This window comes from Meles meles, chromosome 14 (genome assembly GCF_922984935.1).
Source record: "Meles meles chromosome 14, mMelMel3.1 paternal haplotype, whole genome shotgun sequence".
In the NCBI taxonomy this organism is placed as follows: Eukaryota; Metazoa; Chordata; class Mammalia; order Carnivora; family Mustelidae; genus Meles; species Meles meles.
In genome coordinates this window covers 43,343,713-43,369,708 of record NC_060079.1, presented here as the reverse complement: position 1 = coordinate 43,369,708, position 25,996 = coordinate 43,343,713, and the positions used below count along the sequence as shown (strand labels likewise).

At 35.7% G+C, this 25,996-nt stretch overlaps 1 non-coding gene and 1 pseudogene across 1 annotated transcript; both read left to right on the top strand.

The window, feature by feature from the left end:
• Positions 1-5,633: 5,633 nt before the first annotated feature.
• LOC123925390 lies at positions 5,634-5,767 on the top strand. The gene has a single exon (XR_006814987.1). It is a non-coding gene; the product is annotated as a small nucleolar RNA SNORA70 (small nucleolar RNA).
• An 18,629-nt stretch (positions 5,768-24,396) lies between these two features.
• Positions 24,397-25,192, top strand: LOC123956061 (annotated as a pseudogene).
• The last annotated feature ends 804 nt before the right edge of the window (positions 25,193-25,996 follow it).

The following is a 25,996-nucleotide window of genomic DNA, read 5'->3' as shown; positions in this document are numbered from 1 at the left end:
TGAGGTGTGCAATGCAATGGGTATAGCTTTTCAAAGATATATCCAAACATCACTGAGTCAATTTTAGAAAATTTTTATTACCACATAAAGAAAACTCATATGTTTTGGCTATCATCCCTTTATTACTCCATTCCCTGTCCTCCATCCTAAGGAACTATTTTACACTTTTTCCTCTATAGATTTGCCTATTCTGGATAATTCATGTAAATGAAATCATATAATATGTTGTTTTTCTATGGCTAGTTTCTATCACTTAGTATTATATTTTCAAGGTTTATACATTTTGTAATATATCTAAGTATTTCATTCCTTTTTATGACTGAATACTACTGTATTGTGTGTATATACCACTTTTGTTTATTCATCCACATACTGACAAACATTGGAATTGCTTCCTCCTTTTGGTTATTAGGAATAACGCTGCTATAACAATTCATGCACACTTGTTTTGTGGGCATGTTTTCATTTTCCTTGGATTTGGGGTTGGAAGGGAAACTGTCTCTTTGTCTAACTGCTTAACTCAGAAATCAGTCTTCTCCTGCCCTCGGACTGGGACTTACACTCCTGGTTTTCAGGTCTTTCAACACAGATTGTAATTTACACTATTTATTCACCTGGTTTCAGGGTTCTGGACTCAGACTGGAATTACACTGTCAGCTTTCCTGGGTCTCTAGCTTGTAAATGGTATATTGTGGTATTCTCAGCCTCATAATCATGTGAACCAATCCTTAGATAGATAGATGGTAGATGATGATTAGATAGATAGAGATAGATAGATAGATAGATAGATAGATAGATAGATAGATAGATAGGTGGACTCTCATACTGGTTCTGTTTCTCTGAAAAACCCTCATATATCCAGGCACCGGGGCTCCAGGATTTGTAATATTAACAAGCATACCAGGCAACCTCATGCCCAAAATTCTGCAAAATTTTCCCTCTTCCATCTCTATATTTGAATATAGGCTAAAGTGAGATATTGTAGCATAACACAAAAAATTAAAGATTTTTGTAATCAGATACACCAGGAAAAACCTTCTAGATTTTGTCCCTCCATATTATGTGTAAGCAGGTAAATAACTACTATTTGTGTAATTACAAAATGGGGAAAATCATCATCTTTCAAAGATTCTATTGAGACACATACTCATCTATGATATATAATGTGGTAATTTGGTCCCAGGAATGTAGTGTTTGTTGACATAGCTCCAAACTAAATACGAAATAAACCCTTTTGACAAGGTGTGTCAGAAGATTTATGATTTAAAGATGTAGTTGGCAGGAAGGATTTTGTCGTATATTGACACCCACTAGAGTACTTATTAAGTGTCAGTTTACAGAAATTCAGCAACTAGTTATTCACTGTATTTCTGCTGCTTAAAAGATTTTAGCACCAGGTGCCTGGGTGGCTCAGTGGGTTAAAGCCTCTGCCTTCGACTCGGGTCATGATCCCTGGGTCCTGGGATCAAGCCCTGCGTCGGGCTCTCTGCTCAGCAGGGAGCCTGCTTCCTCCTCTCTCTCTGCCTCCCTCTCTGCCTACTTGTGATCTCTGTCTGTCAAATAAATAAATAAAATCTTTTTAAAAAAAGATTTTAGCACCTTCTCTTTATGTATTTTGAGGCCAATAGTTGTTGCCACTGATTTCAATAAATAATCTGTAAGTTATTATACCAGTCATGTTTCAAACTATGTGGTGGATAATGAAACTCCATTTTTAAATCTCAGTTTTGTAATGTGGTATCTGCTCTTAGAAGATAAGGTGGCAAAATGAACTAAGCCTAGACAACATGAGCTGACACAGTCCTAAGAAAAGCTATTCTGGTTTAGGGATTGCCACATATATCACTCTACTATCTTTTTTCTTTTCTACACTGGGCCCATTCACTTTCTAGGATTCATTGTCTTATGAGTTAACAAGAACTGTGGTTGCATACAAATTTTGGTGACCATGATAAATATAGAAGAAAAGATAATGATCTTGTATTTATAATGACGTGGCCCATCTTTCCATGTAAGCTTGTTCATGCACATATGATTTTTCTACCAATATATAGAGTGAAACTCTGGGATTCTTTATTTTAAGATAATCCATTTTCTACATTGTTAAATACTAATCTATCTATACACTTTCAAAGTATTCGTCATTTATTATCAAGAGAATTTTTTTTTTACTAGAGCTAAAATAAATCAAGGGGAAATGAAGCAAAACAGTTCTTTTGTAATTCAATTACATCAATTAATTTACGCAATGCATTGTGGCTAAGGAGGTATGTATTTCAAGAAAAAATCAATTCAAATACTACTTTTTTCTACAATTATAATTTTTTCCTCTAAACCTACCAGATTGATAGTGTATACTTGGCATGCCTTAATGCAAAGACAAAGTAGCTCATGTATTTGCTTTTAAAATGTATGCATAAAGCTGAATTCAGTCCAGTGAAAACTGAACTCTCTAGAGGATAGGACTGATATAAAATTCAAAATTGATAAAAAGATTTGTTTAACTGTAGCCACTTAAAAAACTACTACTTCATTTTCCTGGTAAAAAGGGTCTAATGTCTGTAAGCATAGTCCTAGTTTTTTTGCTGATTAGATTCACTGATTAAGTTTCTCTACCTGATTAGCTTTGCTGGGCTAAATGTAGGTCAAACTTGTACTAGAAGAACTTGTAGCATTTAACTATTATTCTAATGCAATTAGTCTATAGGGCATTATTTTATGTTCCAGAGCATGAATAACTTGAAATTATTAGAAGTAACTATGGTTACAAAATGGTGATTAATGCTAGATACTAAAATTCCCATAGCGACATGATTCAAACAAACAAATATCAATTTACAGAAGCTCCTTATGTCAGCATAGTTCAACAGGCATAATCTGTGAGTTTTGAAGAAGTATACTGAGGGGAGCGCCTCTCTACTTGTTAGATGGGGTGCTACCCCACGCATGAATCATTTAATAAAGCCAATTAGATTCAAATTTACTTGGTTGAATTTTGTTATTTAACAGATTTGGAAGCAGCAACAGGATCTGAAGCAATCAGCAGCAGATGGGGAAGAATGAGAAACACAAGCATGGTACCTGTCAATCCTTTGAAAGCACTTTCTCCTTCCCAAGGGCTGTGGGTAAGCTCCTCTGGGTCTGAGCTCCACTGGGTTTTGCTTTTGAGCTCTGAATCTAAATGGTTTTCCTTTGCAGGGTGGGTCAGCATGGGCTGGCAGAAGGGTGTGCAGGAGCCAAGCCCCTAGCATTTCATGTCACAATTACCCAGGTGGAAAACCTAAGTGAGGTTCCATGGGAATTGGCGGTGATCTGTACAAAGCCTTCTTATGGCCAGGGCAGAGTACAGCTGATATATTAAGGTAAATGTCTTTCTTGTCTTGTGTAAATAAAAGCTATTTCTAGTGGGATCTCAGAAGCCAAAAACTGCAAAAATTGGTGGGCCTGGGTTCAGCATTAAAAAGATGTCAGAGCACTCACCACCAAAGGAAGATTCATATAGTAAGGATAAGTTGGTTATGAAACAGATTAGATCGACCCTAGGTCACCTACCAAACTCAAGAAAACATCTGTGCAACAAGGAAACGTAGATGATCCCTAACCCGGCAACACATCCCCGTTTTGTTTTTTGTTTTTTTTTTTTTTTTATTACCCACCACCTGGCTCCTCAACCTCCCACCCCCCACCCCTTCAAAACCCTCTGGTTGTTTTTCAGAGGGATTATCTGGGCTCTGAGAAACCTAAAGTTTAACTAATGAGATCCTTAAATTCTAAAGAGTCAAGTCTGCTACCTTCCAGCACACCTGCTTATTTTATGTCTAATAACTACAGTCATGGAAGTTGGCAGACATCTAGAAAGATGAAAAAATGTATTAAAAATAACCGAGAATTATAGCGGCCATTATGGGAAGTATTCCAATTAGATAAGATGTTTATTTAAGAGGTACATTTGAAAGGAAGGGCTCCCAAATTAAATAAACAGAATGGGATGCCTGTTTTAATTTATCTGTAGAAGATTCCAAAAGCCTTAAAAGATTCCAAAACAGTCTTGTTGAAAGATTCATGGTGAAAGACTAATAAAATTAAAAATGCAAAAGGTACCCAAGGAAAATAAAAGAAGTATGGTAAGTTTTAGGTTTATTTTCAGATTCATTTTCAGTTTTTGATTATTTGGAGTATTTTTCTCTAATCTATGAATGAATTATTTCTTCCATATGTATTAAATTCTGGACTTAAATTGTTAAATATGTTTAGTAGAACATTGTTAGAATACTTTCTAGGGAGAGATTTAGTATAACAACATTCACTGCAGTTAACTATTGGCTTTCTTTTTTGTATTCTTTTAGTACAAAACCATGAAAGAAAGTTGAATTATTATGAAGAGAAAAGAACCGAATTCTTTTTTTATGATGGAGAAAGTTAAGAAAATTTTCCAAAGCGTTGTTGGAATGTTTTTTCAGAATGTTTTTGAGTACCTAATATGTATCAGATATGAATTAAAAATCAGAAAAACATGTAAAAAATTCTCAATTTTATCAATCAAGAGGGAAATGCAAAATAAAAGCACCATAAATTAGTCCATAACTCCCGAAATAGGAAAAACAAAAGAAAACAATAGCAGCAACAATAAGGAAAACGTCTCCTTCAATGTGACTAGGTTGGCTAAGCTGCAGAACAACTGGAATTTTTTTTTTTTAAAGATTTAATTTATTTATTCGACAGAGATCACAAGTAGGCAGAGAGGCAGGCAGAGAGAGAGGGGGAAGCAGGTTCTCTGTTGAGCAGAGAGGCCGATGCGGGGCTCAATGGGGGGCTCGATGCGGGGCTCGATCCCAGGACCCTGGGATCATGACCTGAGCCGAAGGCAGAGACTTTAACTCACTGAGCCACCCAGGTGCCCCTGGAATTGCTATACATAGTTGGTGGCAAAGCAAAATCGTACAGTCATTTTGAAAAACAATTATGCAGTTTCTTAAAAACTTAAACATATACTTACCTTATGTTCCAGGAATCTCACTTTACATATGTACTAAATTAAATGCAAACATGTTCACATAAAACCTAGCAAGTGGATGTTCATAGTAGATTTATTTATAATCATTTTAAAGTGGTAACAACCCAAATGTCATTCATCTCGTGAGTCAATAAACACACTGTAGAATGTCTATATAATAAGAAAAAACTTACTAAATTTATAAAATCACGGATGAAACACAAATGTATCATGTGGACTCCAAAGTCTATATACACTGTGACTCTATTGATAGGACATTGTGCAGAATGAAAAACTATAGGAACAGAAAATACCAGTGTTGCCAGAGGCTGGTAGTTGGAGGTTGACAACATGTCATGGGAAAAGTTTTGAAGTATTTTAATTGTGGTGGTGGCCAGATAACTGTGAGTGCTTTTCAAAACTTGCAGAAATTTACACAAAAATGGTAAATGTCATTGTATGCAAATTAATTTAATTAAAAAGGGTGAAATGTTGAAGGGAAAAAAGTCCAGTAAATAGTCTAGTAAATAGTTGTGTTACTTCCATGGTTGTTATACTTATAGAATTAAAGATTATATGACATTCAAAAGAAATGGGTTAATCCTAACAATACAATGCTCAGTTAAAGAAGTAAATCCCTCTGCAGCCAATTAAGCCAACTGTGCTTTTTGTCTATGGGGGCCCAGTGTGCCATGGCTGCAAACAGTAGCTTCCTCGGTAGTGTATGCAGCCTGTTCATTGTATGGGTTGCCCTAAGGGACCTTGGAGACAGCCCTTTTGGTGGATGCTGGGGTCTGACCTCATGGCTATCTCCAACTTAGGCTGCAGACAGGTATGTGGGGTGCCTTTGGAAAGCCCCAGGGCACAGTAGCCAGGGTCCACGATGGCCAAGTCATCATGTCCATCCGTACCAAGCTGCAGAACAAGCAGCATGTGATTGAGGTCCTACACAGGACCAAGTTCAAGTTCCCTGGCCGCCAGAAGATCCACATTTCCAAGTGGGGCTTTAATAAGTTCAATGCGGATGAATTTGAGACATGGTGGCTGAAAAGCGGCTTATCCCAGATGACTGTGGGGTCAAATACATCCCTAACTGTGGTCCCTTGGACAAATGGAGGGCTCTGCACTCATGAGAACCTTGGCACTACCCCTTCCCGTCATATTTATGCCCACCAATGAATCCAACTTCCTGTCAAAAAGAAGAAGAAAGAGAAGAAGAAACCCCAAAAATACATATAGCACGGTAGCCATTTTTTAAAATCAACCAAAATTAAGCAGCATTTTTGCCTTTTAGGAATTCCTGTCGTTGTGATTTGTGTGTGTGAGTGTACATGTGTGTGTTTTTGTGAGTGTACATGAAGTAAGACAGTGGTCTATATAAGATCCAGGATTGTGGTTTCTCTGGGTGGTCAAAGGGCAAGAGCATATAGGAGCTTCATTTTTGAGTGGTGTATATGTGTTTCCCTACGGTAAACTATAAATGTTACTTCCCTTTATTCTATGGATAAAATATTGCATAATAAAATTTTAATAATAAAATAGTAGCTTCTTATTGACAATGTATGTAGGTACTTTAAATATGTTTTATTATTTGATAATCAAGGACTGGAATTAGAGAGAAGACCTTCATTCAAAATTAGTCTTTGCTGTGCAAAAAGAATGAATACTGTTACGCTGAAAAAATAAATAAAATGGAAAAAAAAAATTAGTCTTTGGCGTGTTGACTTGTGATGTTTCACAAAATATTTATTTGATTTCAATCAGCCAATTTTTTTTCCATTTTATTTATTTTTTCAGCGTAACAGTATTCATTCTTTTTGCACAACACCCAGTGCTCCATGCAAAACGTGCCCTCCCCATTACCCACCACCTGTTCCCCCAACCTCCCACCCCTGACCCTTCAAAACCCTCAGGTTAGCCAATTTTTTTTCAGTTAAATAACTGATATTAACAGGTATTTAAACTTTTTTTTTTTTAGATTTTTTTATTTATTTGACAGAGAGAGAGAGAGATCACAAGTAGGCAGAGAGGCAGGCAGAGAGAAAGGGGGAAGCAGGCTCCCTGCTGAGCAGAGAGCCCGATGTGGGGCTCAATCCCAGGACCCTGAGACCATGACCTGAGCGGAAGGCAGAGGCTTAACCCTCTGAGCCACCCAGGTGTCCCCGGGTATTTAAACTTTTTAAGAAGAGAGGGAAAAAAATGATTTAATACTAGGTAGCTAAAGTCTCTAATTGCTTGTCAAATACAAATAATGCATTGTCTATAATGGTCTTATTAAGAAGTTAAGAAGTTAAGTTCCACTATAGCAGAACAGTAAAGATAGTGATAATAAAGAACTTCATTATCTTTAAATTCAATTTCTGATTTTTCAATATTTTTCTCAGTTATCTTAATGTATTAAATTGAAAAATAATATTTAACTGAAATATTGGAGCTCATATCCTCATGAGATGTTTGCCAAGGATCAAATTCTTTGTTCACATTAAAAAGAGGAAATAACTTCAGGCATAAGATAACTATGAATATAAAATAATTCCTGGGGAAATATACACATATTACTTCAAATTACATTTTAAGATTACAAAATCATGAAAAAAGTTGCCTTTTAGAGTTAGGTAGTTCTTCCTATCCTAGTGTTTTATCTGTTCTAACTTATTTATTGTTCTTCTGTGTGTCTTGTAAAACTTTGTCCAAGTCATGATTCAATCAGATAGAATGAAACTAATGCCATGCTATGGCAAGAACTGTAATTTTCTCAAAAATGAGCAAACAAATTGGATTATTAGCACTGAAAAAATGTATGAATATTGCACTATGATTTTGTCTTCTGTTCTCTGTGGAGAAATACTCTAAATGCAGATTGTTTACCTTGTTAAGAAAATAATTAGTACACTTGAATATTTATTTTTCTTTCATAAAAAGACAGTGTTACTAAGCCAAAAAATGTAGATTCTTTGCAAATTGATTTTATTTCCATGTTTTTGTTATTATAATAATTGAACATTTGATATAAAAATTAAGCATTTTGAAACAGAAATACCTAGAAGAGATTATAATCATTTTAATCTGAGAGATCTTTAAAGCCCAAAGACTTAGTTTTTTATGTCCAAAATATTGTTTCATTTTTCAAATTGCCCTAGAAATTTTGAGTTACTTTATATGACTGTAAATAATCTAACTTAATAGGGAGCCTGGGGAGCTCAGTGAGTTAAGCATCTGCCTTCAGCTCAGATCCTGATCTCTGACTGACACCACACTGGGCTTCCTGCTCAGTGGGGAGTCTGCTTCTCCTTGTGCCCCTCACCCCACTCTTGTGCTCTCACTCAGGCTCAAATAAATAAATAAAATTTTAAAATATAATAATAATAATTTAACTTAATAGTACATAAAATGTGGTAATTTGTGGACAATATACCTATAAGTTTATAAGTATTTTAATAATGTTTCAGTGAAACGCAGAAATAAATGCATTATTTTTCAGAAATAAAATATTGCCTCAAGTATTTTTATAAACCAGATGAAAATTATTTGGGGAATTTACAGTGAAGATCTAGATAATTACCTCTGTTCTCTGATGCAATTTTGTGTACTTACTCATATGCAATTATTTTCTATTATTATAAGTGTTTCTGTCTCTCTCTCTTTCTCCTTTTTTTTTTTTTTTTTTTTTTGCCAATTTAATAGCCTTAGGATTCCATGACTTTGGGAGATTAAAAAAGACAAATTGGGGTTCCTGAGTGGTGCAGTCTTTTGGGTGCCCGACTCTTGGTTTCTGCCTGGTAGTAATCTCTGTGTTGTGGTATTGAGCCTACCACTGGGCTCTGCACTGGGTGTGGAATCTGCTTGATATTCTCGCTCCCTTTGCCCCCTCAACTAAAATAAATAAATCTTTAAAAAAAAAAAAATCCAAACTTTGTTGCCTTACTTCTGAGTATTATATCTATACTCAAGATAAAGCATCATTTTTATGATTCTCTTAGTTTTCCACAATGACATAACCAATTAAACTGGTGACTGAAAGTCATAAATGCTTTTCTGTTAATTGTTGATATTTTTATAATTCCCACATATAATATTCAACCAGAAAAATGAGGTACATATGGTTAATTAAGAAGTAGTTTTTGGGCGCCTGGGTGGCTCAGTGGGTTAAGCCGCTGCCTTCGGCTCAGGTCATGATCTCAGGGTCCTGGGATCGAGTCCCGCATCGGGCTCTCTGCTCAGCAGCGAGCCTGCTTCCCTCTCTCTCCCTCTGCCTGCCTCTCTGTCTACTTGTGATCTCTGTCTGTCAAATAAATAAATAAAATCTTTAAAAAAAAAAAAAGTAGTTTTTGTTTTTCCATATGTAGAATGGAAAAAATATAAGAAGACCATATTTAAGATATTATTTGGACTTGAGGAAAATATGGGCTTTTGCCATAATGGTAATTTAAAGATCAAAATATTGAAACAAAAATCATTGGAATCACTTAAAGTAGGTTTGCTTCACATGTATATTTTTCTACTATTAGCAAACTGGGACTTGAAACTCACAGGTTATTTAAGTCTTTCTCACAACTACCTCCAAACAAATCTGAAATATATATTTAGTACTTGGGAGTTTGTCATAGATCCCAAGGTGTCTTATCAACTCAGACTTTTGAAGTCTAGTGGGTAAAGAATTTATATTGTCAAGATTTCACAGGATGGGTTTGGATCAGAAACATTCCAAAACAAAAAGACAATGTTGTCAGCAACAATTTGTTTCTTAACTTTGCCTCCAAATCCCATTTTCCCAAATAGACTTGGAAGCTTGGTTCTCAAGAAGGTGAGGGTTATAGGAGACAACACTGGAAGTTTTTACAATTAAAGGATTTCAAAGAATATTGTGAAACCATAAACTCTGAGTATCACTTGATATGGATTTCTTAACCCATGTGGTATAGGGAGTGCCCAGGAAGAGAATATAATATTGCCAAATGCTATGACTATTGGTCTCTACTTTAACTTATAGGTGACTTTATAACCATAATACCCTATAGGGTCAATTTGGCTTTAGTATGCTTATCCAGATTGTAATAGAGGAAACTGCTTGAAAAAAAAAAATGCCCCACTATTTCATGTTTGTTCAAGTGAACTAAGTAGTACCATATTTTTAGCAAAGTTAATTTTCCAAAGGGAAAAAGAGAGTCTGCATATTAAACACAGAGAAAAATTTTATTACTGAGAATCTAGCATAGAAGTTAGGAGTAGTTCTATTCAAAAAACAAAATCTCGCTCACTTTTGTATCAAAGAGAAAAACTCTCCTACACATTGCCAGCTAGATTTAGAAATGACTGCCCAAAATACCGTGAAATGCTAAAATAATGACTGAATTATACAGATTTCCCTCAAGTCCCTGGAAATAAATTTATACATTTAGGAACACCAAAGTCTGTGGACCCAAGAGGGAACCAATCATAGTATTTGACATCCAGCCCTAGGATCATTTCAGATTTGTCATTGAAACAATATGCACTCTCAGATGGAACCATTTATCTCTGACATTCAATGTAAAATTACAGCATAAAGATAATGAAATCTCACTTTCATACAGTAATTGCCACATGCTAGGCATTGTTCTAAGCATTTTATGTTATTATTTCATTTAGCTAGCTCAATAACCCAGTAAGAAAGGTATTATTTTCTTCATTTTCCAGATAAGGAAAATAAAACACCAAGAAAATAAGTAACTTGCCAAGGGGTCATAGCTAACAAATGGCAGTGCTAGACTATGACCTCTGGCTGGAAACTTCCAGAAACTTGAGTTTTATTCAATGTACTACTCTAAATTTTATCAGAGGAAGTGACATTTCTGGAGTAAGTTTTCAAGATTTTCTATCTTATAACACTGAAATTAAAGTAACCAGAAATGAATACAAAAGAACACTGTAGCTTTTTACAATATTTTATGGCAGAGTAAAATAACTCTATATTCTAGAACCTGGGTTGCCGTGCTCATAGAAGATGAGAAATCACCCAGTTTGAATCCACCTACAAACTATTTATTTTATAACCCAACACACCAAGATGCTTTTATTCCCTTACAAACAAAAAAAAAATATTAAATATGTATATATTAATTTACTATTGAAGAATAACAGTGATTGATGAAAATAATGCCCCATATATGCTGATTAGGATTTTCCTATAGAAGCCCAAACTTCACTGACTGAAGAAAAAAATCGAGCTTCATGATAAAAGGTTCGGGTGTATAATAACAGGTGCCTACCTAGGGAGTTATACCAATTAGCACTTAGAATCTAGACCGATGAAATTCCAGCTGGTTGCAAATACCTTCTCTAACTCTTCATTTTTTTTTCCTCTGAAGACAAAGTGGTAGCAGTAAATTAAGGTAAAGGGCATAGTTGTGATAGTTATATTCTGTTCAAATTCATTTGGCTATTTAGTTGGAGTGCTTTTATTTAAATTCAGCTCTGGGCTTTTGACATTTCATTACCTTGTTTTTCCTTTCAACACTCAACAATACAGATATCCCAAAAAGTATCTAGGTAGACTTTTAGTGCTTTTTCTACTCTAAATGTGCTGAGCACTCATGGTTCTTTTTTTGAGCTACACATATTAATATAATTTATTTTCAATTTGATTTTCCTAATAACAAATTAACAGATTTCTGGTCTGTTTTAGATCTGCCTTTCAATCATAATCAAAGGATTATTTTTTTAACTAGAAGAAAAGATGCAAAATCAACTTTAATTTGGATTGTATTCAGTGAAAAACTTTGTGAATGTGACAAATTGATTTTATGGGTGTATAATCATTATTAATCATCTTTCTACTTTTCATCATCATTGAGCAGCCAAATTAATAAAAATTTCAGAAGATCTGCCAACTAAATAGAAATCACAACTTTTAGTAATGCAAAACTAAACGAGTAATTTGAAAATATATGTATACTTTGAGATTATACAGAAATTTTGTCTTAATTTGAGTGAAAGAAAGGTGGTAGAAGTAATATGCTTGACTATGAGATAGCATTATGTAGTTCTGAGCAGCGTATTTTTTAGATTTTTCCTTTATGTCGTAGGTAATTAAAATCCTTCATCAGTTCTCTTCCCCTTTATCACAGGCTCTTTTTATTTCACAGACCATTTCCTCAACTTCATGGTGTTTTTGATCTAGTGGTTTATAAAAAATTCCCAAAATAAATTTGGATCCATTGTAACAACCAATTTCTTGCCAGAGTGAGCCTGACCTATCCTATTCTCACTTATTCTACCCAGCTATGTTATTTGCAATCTTTCCATCTCTGGTGTCAACACATATATATAAGACAGAATGCTCCGTAAATGGCATATTGTGAATAAAGTGATGAACAGAATGATATGAAAAATATCAAGTTCCAAATATCCAGCATAAATGTTAATGAATGAAACATGAGCTGTAACCCCATAAAAATTTCACATCAATCCAACTATTTCTCATACTTGTTGCCCTCAAAGTTGGTTATTTACCAATACAGTGTGGAGGTTACCATTTTGTAAATAATGAATGATCAATATTAGCATCAATCAGTTGAAAAATTGCATCTGTTATACTGTCCCACTAATATAAGTTCAATTGTATTTTTGTATTAATTGATTAGCTCAATATTTTACTACATAAACATATGTAATTTTATTTATTTTAACTGATTTTGACATACATATGTATGCAAAAATTTGTTAGATCTCATTCAGTATACAGAATGATTTGTTAACAGGACATGAAAATTCAGGAATAATAAAGAATAGAGGGTAGAGTTTGATATTCTTACACAATAACAAAGAAAGAAGAAACAGAATGGAGTCTTTGGAGAAAATATTGAGTAAACTCAAGTACTGGAATAATGTGTTAGAACAAAACAGGACAGCAGTGAAACTTCATGCTTGAGTGAGTCTTAGTTTTAGTAGCTGCCTGACCTTACTTCCACAGGCATGGTCATAATCAACCTAATTAAATCACATATTACTCATAATGTGGTTCACAGCTATGTTTAACTATGCCGCTAAGTGAAGCTATTCTTTCACTAAGGAAAATAAAACTCACTGTTATGGTTTTCATATCTAATACAGGCTACTAGCAATTGAGGAAGATTACTACATGAATTATAATTCTTGCCTCTTACTACAAGCAGGAAAGGTAGGACCCTTTTCTGAAGTGGATTAGGAAGGACTTCCCAAAAGAAGGAATGGATTGGGAATGGGAACCATAATCCCAGACCCCTGGGTCTTTGTCTTCTTTCTCTGCCACTCTTTCACTTTTGAGTGTTTTGCAAGAATGGTCAATCTCACTAGCTTTCTTTTGGTATCTTCAAGTGAATATGCAGGCCTTTTTAGTTTTAATGAAAATACTATTCATCCTTGCAGGGAAAAAGACAGGATAATAAAACATAATGAAGGGAGAAAATTTCTGTTTCAGTCAGCACAGACTATGTTATGCTGTGACAACAAACAACTCTCTGACCTTAGTGACTTAACACAGGTAAATCCTTCTACAAATCTAAGTGGTCATTGGAGAAACTACGATTATGAGGCAACTCAGTGAGCTAGGCTGAAAGAGACTCCACTATCTGGGCACTTGTATCTAGAATACAGCACTTTCTAGTTCTGTGCCACTAAGAAAGAGTGATTGGAAGATTCAATCAATCACAATTAAATATTTCCACCCAGGGGTGGCGTATGCCATGTGCACTCACTATTTCTTAACCAAAATATCATATAAACATGCTAACATCAGGGCAACATTATATTTCTTTGTGTCCAGTGTAGAAAGGAACCAAGGTGATTTCTGCCACAATTATAAATTTTAAAAGCTCCTTAATCTATAGCTTTGGAAAACACTTTAATATAATAAAAGTAAGTATGAAGTTCCACACATGATTATTAAAACATATGATCTGGATGAGAATAGGTAGGAAGAGCTAGGATATATAACTAGGCCACAATGAAAAAGATTATTCATTATTTTAAAAATACATTGAAACCAATAATGTACTGTGCTCCAGAGGTAAATTTGTAAATGTGACAAAGTAAGTGTTTCAACTAATTTAGCTTATAGTCCAGTGAGTGATATGCACTTAATAAGCCAGGCTTACAAGAATAGACATAATATTTTTTAAGGCAACTATCTTATCTTTTTTAAGTTTAGTGAACCACCCAAACTTTAGATTAGTAACAAAGTATAAGGTTATGTGAGCTTTTGCCACGTGATCATAGTGGGTTGCCAGTCAGATATGGAGACACAGAACAGCAACACACTTTAATTTAATAGAAAGAACAATCTATTACACTTATTTGTATCCATGAAAAACATTCATAGAGCAGGAAAGATGACAGTTCTCCTGTCTTAGAAGGGCCATCAAGTTCAAAGAAGCACCTTTGTATTTAAATGCTGGCTGATAAAATTATAGGGATTCTTTGTGATCCTTTTTTTTTTTAGTATTTGGTTAATTTATTTATTTATTTATTTATTTTAATTTTTTTTTTCCATTTTATTTATTTTTTCAGCATAACAGTATTCATTCTTTTTGCACAACACCCAGTGCTCCATGCAAAACGTGCCCTCCCCATTACCCACCACCTGTTCCCCCAACCTCCCACCCCTGACCCTTCAAAACCCTCAGGTTGTTTTTCAGAGTCCATAGTCTCTTATGGTTCGCCTCCCCTCCCCAATGTCCATAGCTTTGTGATCCTTTTTGAGGGAAGATTAATGTATCAGGGTGAAGTATATTAACATTCTCCTAGACTGTTTATGATAACTCTAACTTTTATGTGTATCATGCAATATGCCTTCTCTACATTTTACTTATCGACTTTTCGAGTAACAGACAACTCCTTTTCCCCATCTCCCTGTCAGCTTACATGTGTGTGCATGCATGTGCACATGTACACACATACACACAAAAAAAACTTTGACAAATATTTCCTAAATATAATCTCTGAACGTTGGAGTAGCTATGGCAGGATTGCTAGAATAGCCTAGTGGTTTAAGTGTAAAAGGGGCGAGACCCAGCAATTGCACTACTGTGTATTTACCACAAAGATACAAATGGTGATCCGAAGGGGCACATGCACCCCAATGTTTACAGCAGCAATGCCCACAATAGCCAAACTATAGAAAGAGCCTCGATGTCCATCAACAGATGAATGGATAAAGAAGATGTAGAATATATATGCAATGGAATATTATGCAGCCATCAAAAAATGAAATCTTGCCATTTGCAACAATGTGGATGGAACTACAGGGTATTACGCTAAATGAAATAAGTCAATCAGAGAAAGACAATTATCAAATGATCTCACTAATATGAGGAATTTGAGAAATAAAACAGGATTATGGGGGAAGGGAGGGAAAAATGAAACAAGATGAAACCGGAGAGGGAAACAAAACATATGAGACTCTTAATCTCAGGAAACAAACTGAGGGTTTCTGGAGTGGAGGGGAGTGGGAGGGATGGGTGGCTGGGTGATGGACATCAGAAAGGGTATGTACTATGGTGAGTGCTGTGAATTGTGTAAGACTGATGAATCACAGACCTGTACCTCTGAAACAAATAATACATTTTATGTTAATTTAGAAAGAAAGAAAGAAAAAAGGGTAAGACCAAAATAAATACAAACTACATTCCCTTCTTGTTTTGTTTTAAGGCAAAAAAGTACAAAAAGGAACATCTAAGAGGCTTCTAGGAGAGGGCCTCTGGCAAAGGAATTCAGACCTCTAGGGTCTCTCAGTACAGTTTACAATTCAAACAACATTTGGAAGGGTACCTGTTAATCTCTAACCCAAGTGAGAATTCAGGATTAGGGATGAGATTAGGACCCTGGACATGAGCTAAGCTCTACTGGCAAATTTTCCCAAGTGAGAACTTTCCTTGCTCTTGCATCCATGTGAGTCAAGTATCCCTGTAGCATCCAGTCTCACATGTTGCCTGACAGATGGCTTACAACTGGTATAGGTTAAGAGACTCTTCATCTGTACTATAACTGGGGCACCTGCATGGAAGCCCTGTGGTTTGGTTGCCTCTACCTGGGTATTCTGTGCCTGCCATTGATCATGTGCTTTATAATCTTATTATCTACTCAATTAAGCACAAGCAGAGCACTGGATTTGAGAAGGGACGTTTCAGCCTGCTAAATGCAATAAGACCATATGGCAGTTACAGGAAAGGAAAAAAAGGGAGTGTATCTAGGTCACTACTCAGGATGGCACACTTTAATCTATTCCTTGGGCTCAGATATTGCAGAAAACCCCATAGTAGAGCTTACCTGTCTGGCAATAGATGAACACGAAGGCCAGCTCCAGCTATTAACCCATTGTACATTCTATAGGACATGCGAGTGTTTTGGAGTTAGTGTTATTATGGGAGAGGAGTTGCTGCCTCTTGCTATGGAGAATTATTAAAAACAATAGAAAAACCAGTGGAGTCATTGCAAGTGGGATGAACAGTTTTATGATGCTTCCTAAATTAGGGAAACTGTGATAGTAGATCAGATGGAAAATATTATATATAACATATTATATTTTATTTTATTTTATTTTATTGTATATAAAATAACAAATGAGATTTCAGGAGATAATGCTATTTCATACATTTGTCAGAGTCAAGACCCAAAATAATGAGGAAGGTCTAATAGAAATCCCTTAATTTGAACAGTTGTTAATGATTAACAGTTGTTAATGTTAATTAATCAGTTGTTAATGAGTTTAAACACTTCATTCTAAAATAAGAGAATCTTTGAAGACATAAAAAAGTAAGACCCTCCTTACTTAATTTATATAATGATTATTTTCAAGCAACTCCATCTTTGCAAATGGGCCAAAGCACTTCATAGTGGATCTAGAGTGGATTAAGTGAAATTGTCACTTTCGTTAGCAGCCATACCAACTTTGACCATGTAGTTGTTGCCCTATCAACAAGATAGAATAAAGTAACTGATCTGTTAAGCTTATTTTCTTTATCCCACTAGCAGGAGTTAACTGCCTCTACAATCTCCACATAGGAATACCTATGTTCTAGGTCTTCACTGTTACAAGGCTGAATAAAAGGAGATTGGGGAAACTGGCTTGAAGCCTACAAAGGCTTCCCTAGGGAATGTGGAGTGTCCATATGGTCAATTTCTTGTGGTACTTATGTAGAACAATCTGTCAGGTAAAATGATGTCTTTCCCATTTCTGAGTGTCCCAGGGCATCTCCAATTTCTGCTTAACAGCAACCTTAAGAACATTTAATTTTAACAAACAAAAATGGAAGGCTCTCCAATTCAAAATTGGTACCCACTGGAGTAAATTATTCAATAAGAAATTGTAAGAGACACAAATAAAGAAATTGTAAGAGACACAAAGACATATGTGTTTTGTTGTTGTTGTTCCCAGAGACCACTACCATGAAATCCAGTTTGTCTCACTGATACATCTGAGGGGAATAGTTTACATGAAGCAAAATACATATATTTCACAAAATTTCAAAATTTGTCTTACTTTAGGATGGTTTGGGTATATCCTCTCATATCAAACCTTGCCAATAAGATATAACAGCAGAAAGTGTGCATTCTCTGTGTTTGTATGAATGTGTGCATGGTAGTGGTCATGGTAATAATATCAAGCTGAATATTAGGGGAAATAAATGGTGATGCTACTAAATTTTTAAAATGCATATTAAAGTAAGAAAGATTAATTCATTTTTTTGTTTTCTTTTGTTTTTCCTAAGGACTGAATAAAAAGTTAGGGATAAGAGTCCTAAATGCTCTGGCACCATGAGATTGAGTTTGGGCTTTCATCTTGCTATGCCAGGACAGTACAGATCTGGCAGAAAAGGTAATTACAAAAGGTCCAGGAAATACAGCCTGGTGCCAGAGAGGAAGACATGATTATACAAATTTTATATTCATGTCAAACTTGCTTCACGGAGAGAGTAATTCTTTTGAAAACTTCAAAAGTTATGTTCCCAAGTGGCTGCTTATTGTCTAGCTAAAAGGAGTTTGCTGGTCACACAGACCCAGAGTCTGAAATTGTTGTGGAGAGATTACATACTCTATTATTCCAATATGGGGATACCTTTACCTATGGCTAAAGATCCCTAAGAAATGTTCTGAGCAATGAGCTGCCGAATGTGATTAACAAAAAAAAAAAAAAAAAAAAAAAAAAAAAAAGCAGCTGAACCTTCAAAAAGGGGAAAGAAGCATGATTGGAATTTATAAACCATGTATGAGTGGTGAAATGTATCCATACACAACATGTTCAAAGAGCTGAATCACGTGGAGTTTTCATTCTTTTTAACTTCTGTATTAGGTTTGTGATACAGTTACTTTTGCTGAAATTGCTGTCACCTGTCAATTAAATTGGCCCTATGTTAGTTTAATGTGGAGTTAAAAACATACTTCACTAGATTAATGAAGTGTCGCCAACAGCATCAAGGATTTTTAAATACTAGTTAAGGATGCATCAATGGTTGATTGATAGGTAGAACTTAGCCATACCTGCATAGTAGAAACAAAAGTAGAACCAATAATACATCAAGAAACAATGTGGAGAAATAAAAGTATTGCGTTTGTGTTCATATTCTCTCCCATCCACTGTCCCCTACTACCACTTAAAACAGAAAAAAACACTGCCTAACTGAATTCTTTTCATCTGGAAGTTCTTTCTCTCTGTTTTGTTGTTCTGTCTGAAGGAAAGAAATGTAATCACATGTACCTGTGACCATAAACTGGATTTGAATTTGAACTACTTGTGGATGATTCTGTAAGAAATGAAGGTGATACTAACCTTAATTGAATCCAAATCATTATTCTCACCCATCCTCAAGCCTGAATGAGGCTTTGTAATTTGCTCTCATTCATTGCTCTTGGCTCTTTTTCAAAACCAACTTTCTTCACTCTTTGTATGTTGGATTTGTTTCCTTATTCTTTGTGGAATTTTGAATGGAGGACTTATACATTTTTTAACATTTATTCATCTTTTTAAAGCTGTTTATTAAAGTATAATATAAACTACTGAATAGTGCATATGAGAATGTAGCTCACATAATTTTGACAAACTGATTTCATTGCTAGTAGACTAGACCAAAAACCACAACCTCTTGAAAGTCCTCTCACCGTCCCTTTGTTTCCACCCTCTTCTAAAGCGGTGTTCTGTATGGGATTCTACAGTATTTCATTTCAAATAGTGTATAACTTTTAATGTCTTGCTTCTTTCACTGGATATAATGCTTATGAGATCTAGTCATATTGCATGTATGCCAAATTATTCATTCTCATTGTTGGAAAGTATTACATTATATGAATATATACTATAATTTGATTGCCATTCTAATATTGTTGGGCATCTGGGTAGTTTTAAGTTTGGGGTCAATTAAAATAGTGCTGTCATGAACATTCTGACACACCTCTTAGGCTTGATATATGTTATAAATATTTCTATTAAGCATGTACTTAGGAGTATAAACTTTAGGTTAAAAGATATTTAAGTGTTCAACTTTTAGAGATACCGTCAGGTTATAAACTTTTCCAAAGTGATTGCACGTAGTAGTATATGAATATTTATTGTTTCATATTCTCACTGATACTTATAATTATCTGTCTTTTTAACTTTTGGCTTCTAGTGGCTCTATAGTAGAAACATTTTACTTTTGAATTCCATTTTTAGCTACAAATTTTCTTACAAGGGTTAGTTCAGTTTTGGCTCTCATATTTTGGCATGTGGAGGTTCTATAGGAATTAGGTACTAATTATTTTTCAAAGTTCCTTATTTTCTCTTTGAGCCAGCATTCACTTTGTAGTTTGTTGGTTACCAGATATGAGAATTTTATAACATTTTCTCATTGATTTCTAATTTTATTGCATTCTGTTTAGAAAACATGGCTTTATGGTGTTTCTTTTGAATACGAGATTTTCTTTTCTCTAGTGCATGGTTTGTTTTTAATACACCAAGTGTATTCCCTATTTGTAATGCATGAAATTCTATAAATACACCAAAATTATTTGTGCAAGCATAGACAATTTTACCTTGTTGCTAAATAATTCACAACAACAAATATCAGTTATCAGAGGTTGAACCTCACAGAATTAGTAGACATTAGCAGTGAAAGGGACAATACAGACTTTGATTTTTTTTTTAAGATTTTCTTTATTTACTTGAGAAAGTGAGAGAGCATGAGAGAGGAGAAGGTCAAAAGGAGAAGCAGACTCCCCGTGGAGCTGGGAGCCCAATGTGGGACTGGATCCTTGGACTCCGGGATCATGACCTGAGCTGAAGGCAGCCCCTTAACCAGCTGAACCACCCAGGCGCCCCAGACTTTGATTTTTTATATCAAAATTCTTTTACCTCTTCAGAATTGTGGACAGTACTGGGTCTGGTCTTAATGTACATTCCAGAATTGAAAACTTTGTTCTAATAGGCCTGACCTGCAGTCCAGTTCCATTTGATGTGTATCCCTGTAGACTTGTTCTCTTGAGTTCAATAGCCATCTTGAGTATGAAGTGATTTGGATCTCAAGATATAAGCAAATTGTAAATTGATTTATAACATATCCTGCTTCAGCTTAGAAGATACTCCATGATTCATTGCACTTGGCTTTATTAATGTAACTCCCAGTTAGTATAATTTAATATTATAACTCTAAAATATATTTCACCAAGCCACAATTCCCTACTGATATAATTTATTTAATGTTGACCATGCTTGTAATCTCATTTTAAACCTTAGAGTTGGAACCTTCTCATACTGTTTATCTTTCCCTTTCTAAGTATGTACCTTCATCTCTGGGTAAGATCACCATTCTGTTTTGAATTTTCTTATCTGTTTCTTTTATTTTTTATTTTGTCAATTAAGATGTTATCATCATATGAGAGATCATAGCAATACAACAGAAACGTGATAAACTCCACTTTTCAATGAATTATCTTCTGCGATTGTATTCTCAAATAGTTGCAAGTCAAAAGTGTTCTGCACTGAAATGCTTACACCATCCCGAACTCAAATGGCTCTCAAACACCATCATAAACACACATACTCCAGTATCTGGGAGGAAGGGAAACTGGAACATAGGAAACCAGCTCCTGTGCTAAAATTTAATTATGCCAGGAATGTGATTGACACATCATATGCCTGACCTTGTCATTTTTGAATGACATGTGATTCACAGAATATTAAATAATTAAGACTTTAGGGTTTATTGCACACTCACAAAATAAAAATAAAAGGAAACAATAACACCATAATACATCTGAATACATCCACTTTTATATATTATAAAATTATATTTTATAATTTAGATTGTGCTTGTATAGTTTCTACAGAATTCTGTAGGTTTATTTTTCAGATCCTACAGGATAAATATGAATTTGGAACTCACATGGCTAGCTGATAAAATACTGGAAACTCTATGTTACTGTAGACATGATTTAGAACTAAATACCCCCCCTACAGAATTCATGATATGATAATAGACACCAGGTACCTAACAAGAACTTATGAAAAATGAAAATTATATTTGGATCTTTTCTAATTTGTCCTTTTTAAAATTTTAAAAGCATGTTCTTTAATAAGCGTTTTCTCCTTCTTAACTATGAAATGAAACAGAAAAAAGATACTGAATGTAGTAATATTGTAATGGAAAGTAGCATGTGCCCAGAATAACAAATAATGCTCAAGAGGTTAGAATTACAGAAACACTTATTTGCTATACATGTCATTAAAATTACATATCAAAAGAATTATATGCACCATTTATTAAAAACATAATAACCTAACAACCATACAAAATACATGGTATCATGCTTTCTGCTCTTGATATCATTCAGAAGATTTAATTTACCTTATTTGTTTTCTAAAAACAAGATGAATTCAAAAACCACTTTACCATAAGAATTTTAGTAATAGAATTTTTGATCTTTTCCATATGGCAGAGCACTGAAAATCCAAATTGTAAAAATACACAGAATGGCATATTCTGTCATGCCTTTTGTTGAATTTCTTTATTTATTTATTAGTTTGTTTTTCCATTTGCCCAAGACTTTCAATTGTTTTAGCCTCTGGGAAATATCCTTACATTATAAAACCCACATACAATTTAGAATGATTGACAGGTTCTGATGACGGGGGATCAAAACTGGACCAGTGGGGGCATATGTGTCAACAATGATGCACAAATGCATCCCAGATACTCATAAAATTCTTTTATATATGTCTTACTAGATATACATTTTGCATGGATGCCTGATTTGCTTAAATCTGGGAAAATATCTCATACACTGGAAAGAGTAAATAATGAAGTGAAACTGAAAGGGTAAAATGCATTGACTGAAGAAGCACAGCTGATGATACGGAGATGTGTTGCCCTGAAAGTGAATAAAACAACAGAAGAGTCTCCCAATACTTCTTGAAAGATAGCGTGATCAATAATAGAAAACTTTGTACCACTGAGGGATAATGGAAGGAATTAAATAAGAGCAGAATAGAATATGAACAGAAGTAATAAGCTTTTTTCCGAGGTTATCAGGAAGAAAGTTACAGATAAGATGTCAGAATTGAAAACAAGGCTTCACAGGAGCTGCATGAATATTTTCTTTAAAATAAGCACGTGCAGGTGAAGACAAATACCGGTGGACACAATGAGGGTTCTTGATCATAAAATACATGAATAGATGTCAAACACACTTGTAAGGAAAGCTGGAATGCAGAATGGTTGTGAGTTGGTAAAGTAAAAGCTCACGTCCTTAATTGGTGTGAATATTGACAAAGTATTTCATACCATGTCTGGTAATTAAAAGGTAGAGCTGAATAAAGAATGCACAGAATAGCGAAAAGTTGGATGTCACATTTTTTTTTCTCATTTGGAAGTCACTTTTCTCTTTTACTTTCCTTTAAAAATTTTCTATGAATATTTTCCTATTTTTAATAACCTTACAGTCCTTTACTGTGAACCTCAAGTACTTTATAAATCACCAATGCTGGCCGGTTAGCGTTTGCACACAGGCCTGGCTTCAGGGGGTATGGGCTGTGCATTCGCCCAGGCCTAGCACTTGGAAGGGCCCCACGCTCACTTTCATGCTCTACTGTTGCCGACTTGATAATTCCTAATAATTTTTAAATAATGGGGCCCACTTTTCATTTTTCACTGAGCACTGCAAATGATGCTGCTTAGTCTTGCATGCATCCCCTTAAAGTTGAAAATCTGTTCTGCTCTTTTCTTCCACTTCACAGAGACACATTTCAGGGAGATTTCATTGCCAGTGTAACTTTCTTGAAAGTAGACTGCTAGCACTCTTTCTCACCTCTTCTGGGTGGACAATTTCTGAGGGATATTCTAAATTGTCTAGAGAGGTGACATCATCTGCTTATTATTGTGGCCTAAGGATTCCTCCTTACTGTTTTTTCAAGGATTTTATTGCTATATATTAAGTTAGAGGACTCAGGGCAACATAGATTTGTGAGGAAATGATGGACATAATGTTCTTCGTATTATTGTGGGGCACTCATTGGAAGAGATCAAGGAAGAATTTGGTGAAATGGTCTGGGTTTAGGAGAGTGACTTAGGATGGACATCGTCAGTCTTTATGATTCGCATGGAACCATGGCTGTGGATGTCAGCTCTTAGGGATGAGTGCACCAGGCCAGATACCTGGGATATGCTGACGTCAAGGGTCACAATGAGAAGCCCACACTAGACAAATAGAACAAGAGAGGGGTGGACTGTTCCTCCACTTTTTGCAAGACATTTACCCTGTTTCCCATACATTCCCCACATTTTTGGTCAAGACCTTCTTTTTACATTAAAGATCATGTTCAAACATCACTCTTTTGGTACTTTATTCTCTGGCATTCAGATGGGGTTATTACTCTTCTAATATCCCTAGAACTTTCTTTCTACTTCTCTTTTATCACATAGTTTGTCTTTTCATTGGAGTTTCCTGTGCTTTCCCACCTTTCCTACTGTGTTATAGATGGTTTTTATGAAAAATCTTTGCCTAAATATCTTCATATCTCTATCAGTCCAATGTGCATATAAGTATGCCTGTGAATATGTGTGGAATGAAGAATAAATTGCTAGATTTGAGCTGAGTCCAGCCAGCTATGCAGAGCAGCTGGTTGCCCTGGACCAGAGCCTGTGAGTACCTCCTGGCATTCCAGTCCAAGGCCTGCAGAGGCCATTCCCATTCAGGGATGTCATCACTGGAGCAGGCACACTGAAGGTCTGGACCCTTTCAGAATGTTAGTGCCATATGGAGATGCATGTCTTTCTTCCTCACGCTTAGGTCCAGGTAGTTTCCAGGTACAAGTGGTCTTGCCTGCCACAAATTTCCCTGCACTCTGCAGTGTACTTCCCTGTCTTCTAGGACCTCCAGAGTGAAGCTCCTTGTGAATGGAATTCTAGCTTGATTGGACCATGGAGCAGAATGCAGCAGATAGCAATAACAAAGCAGATTGTTAGACAGATTCAACAGCAGGTCCAGGGGCATCCATTAGTGGTACAAGTCAGTGTTAATCACTGGCCTGTTAATCACATCAACTGGCCAACCTAACATGGTCCAAATGATCCCTTGCGGACAAGTCATATCATCACACAAGAACCTATATCTGGGACAAAGAATCTGTAGCAGATTTTGTTAGATCTGTAGGGATAAATCCAGCTCTGGGACAGGAACAGAGGACAAAAGTTGCAGGTGCAGGGCCAATGGGACCCCACTCAGCGACATCATTCAGCAGCCACAGGCAGCTTGCAGTGTCAGCCAGACACAAACATGGCTGCAGATCTCTGTCCAGGAGCAGCATGTAGCACAGACTGTTGAAGGGCAGACCGTCTTCTATCAGCCAGTTGATGCAGATGGCTTCACTCTCTAGCAAGGCATGACCACCGTCTCAGCAGCCAGATTGACAGAGGCACGGACTGTTCAGACAGTGGCCAATACCAACAAACCAGCAGTGGGCAAGGGCCTGCCATCATAACTCTACCAGGGGCAGACTACATGATCAGTTCAGGAGGGACGGTAATTAATGATGGTGCCTGGAGGTGGCTCTGTGCCTGCTATCCAAGAAATCCCTCTACCTGGGACAGAGATGCTTGAAAAAGAGCCTCTTTATGTGAATGGCAAACTGCCCATCATCTTTGTAAGAGGAGGCAAGCCTGGGATAATCTAGAGGGAGAAAGGACATTCCAAAGGGAAAAGGAAGTTCCTGCATGAGACATGCCATAGCACAGAAGTGTGGTGAAAACAGGCAGGATGATTATTCTCTTCAAAGAAAAAGGATTGTCCACCATTTGCAGGAGCCACACCAAATAATTTTTTTAAAAAAGCAATGGTACAGATCATCCAAGTGTTCTCACCCAGAGATACTCGAAACCACGTTCTTCCCTTTAGAATAGAGCAGAGACCATTTAGTTTTTAATAATGGTCGCAGTATTATAATTGCAGCAACGTTTGGCAAATTGAAATGGCAAACTTTTATCTCAGACCTATTGCAGACTTTGGATAACATTGACATTTCACAGATTAGGATGAATCAAGGGACCCATGCCAGCTCAGCAGTACCACATGAGGACTTACGTTGACAGGGAAAGCAGGCCACCCAATTCAATAGGAAAGAAACTTCTTAATCTAAACTGTAATCAGGGAAGTCTTAGCCCACTCATTCCCACAGGAATTTGGTTAAACAGCATCTGTCCTTCTGGTTGGGCAGCTCATTTTGACTAATGGAACAGACGTGTTATATTCATGGATGGCTTCCAGAAACAGAAATTCAATATTGTTACTTGGAAACAATAAATTCTCTGAGATTATAAATACTTACATACATTACCTACACCTACATGCATACATTACATACATACATGCATACATATATTGTTTAACAAAGATTCTCAAAGACTGCTCTGAGAAACAGTAGTTCAGAATATGTTAAGAATTGCTAATGTCTGGCAGAAGGGGTCCTGTGATCATTATGGTAGTATATATATTGAAAGTATATAGTGTAGAAATCTTACAGGA